This window comes from Peromyscus maniculatus, chromosome 12 (assembly GCF_049852395.1).
Source record: "Peromyscus maniculatus bairdii isolate BWxNUB_F1_BW_parent chromosome 12, HU_Pman_BW_mat_3.1, whole genome shotgun sequence".
NCBI classification, from domain to species: domain Eukaryota; kingdom Metazoa; phylum Chordata; class Mammalia; order Rodentia; family Cricetidae; genus Peromyscus; species Peromyscus maniculatus.
In genome coordinates this window covers 80,524,904-80,526,713 of record NC_134863.1, presented here as the reverse complement: position 1 = coordinate 80,526,713, position 1,810 = coordinate 80,524,904, and positions in this window count along the sequence as shown.

Here is a 1,810-nt window from a genome sequence, read left to right as displayed (position 1 = left end):
AAAAAGAGTCAACCTACCAGGGCTGGAGAGATGGCTCAGAAGTTAAGAATGTGTACTGCTATTACAGAGGACCCAAGTTCAATTCATAGAACCAACCTGGGTGGCTGATAACTACCTGTCACTCCAGCTTCAGAGACATTCAGCACCTCTGGCCTTCATGGGCATCTGAATGCAGGTCCACATAACCCTGCATAGCCACACACATATACACACTATTTTTAAAAATCTAGGGCTGGAGAGATGACTTAGAGGATAAGAGAGCACTGGCTACTCTTCCAAAGGACCCAGGTTCAATTCCCAGCACCTACATGGAGGCTCAGCTATTTGTAATTCCAGGTCCAGGGAATCTGATACCCTTTTCTGGTTCTCAGGGACCCCATGTACATGTGATATATAGATATGCATGCAAACAAATGCACATACACACAAAATAAAGATAAAGGTTAAACAAATTTTAGAAAATTTAAAACCAAAAAGACCCCATTAAACTTGGGGCTGGTAAAATGACTCATTGGATGAAGTACCTGGTGCATCTGTGTGAGGACCCTAGTCTGTAGATCCAGCATAAAAGCCCCCTAAAAACCCGGCATGGTAACTTGCCTGTAACCCCAGCCCTCTCAGGAGGCAACAACAGGGGGTCCCCAGGGAAAGATAGCCAGCTAAACTAGCTGGATTGGTGAGCTGTGAGAGACTCTACCTCAATGTATAAGATGGAGAATGACTGATGGAAGACACCTGATGCCAACCTCTGTCTGCCCTTCATACACAACCCTCCTCCCCAACTCGCAAGACCCCAAATAAAACCCTAAATCACGTGAGCAACATGGAAGAGCTGTTGCTGATATTCTGAGCTTGAGGGAAGTGCAGTATTTTGCATGTTTGAGATGGAGTCTCTTTGCTGATGGAACTACTAGATTAAATATTTCGTACAGCAGTATTTTCATACCTGGTACAGTTGCTTTTCCTTGGGAGAGATCACCTGTCAGTAGATGTCACTGTGCTAGGGAAATCCCATGATGCTTCTCTGCTCTTCATCTGCTCAGTTACTGACCTTCCACACATCAGCCAACACTCTCAGCCTGTGTGCTGTCCGCTTTGATTCTGCTCTCCAGGACTGCTGGGGTTGCACTCTGATGGGTGACTGAACACAGGGGCTTTTTTCTAGGCACCAAGCCACATGTTTTGTCTTTTTTTTGTCCCAAAGTCCCCATCTAAACTCTCTCTGCTTTGTTACTCCCTTCAGAGATTAAGCTGTTGCCTTAGCCCCCTCGGTCTGAAATCAAGGGAGGCGGGACTTCCGCACCTTTCCTTGCAGACACGGTGGAGCACTGTAGAGTTCAGAAGCCGCTCTGCTCTGCAGTGTATGCATCTGAGCTTAAACCTTGTGCCTGAAGAACCCACTGTCACAGGGATGCCAGGAGAGTCGCCTTCGCTCTTGACACCGTGCATGGCGGTCTCCAACTTATCTAACGGGGCTCCTGGATGCTTGCTGTGGCAATTTACTTAGAACATGAACTCCTTATGGAGGAGTCCTGCCAACCTTGCTCAGCATATGGCTGAGAAGACGCTACACACAGGCAGATGATGTTAAGATTTTGATGGTACCTTGTCCTGGTTGTTATTGTTATTATTATTATTATTATCATCATCATCATTATTATTATTTTGTCAGTTTGATACACGTTAACATCATTTGGGAAAGGGAACTTCAGTGGAGAAAATGCCCCCATAAGACTCCTGTGAGCAAACCCACATATATTCATTTTCTTGATTAAAGACTGGTGGAGGAGGACCCAGCTCACTGTGGGTG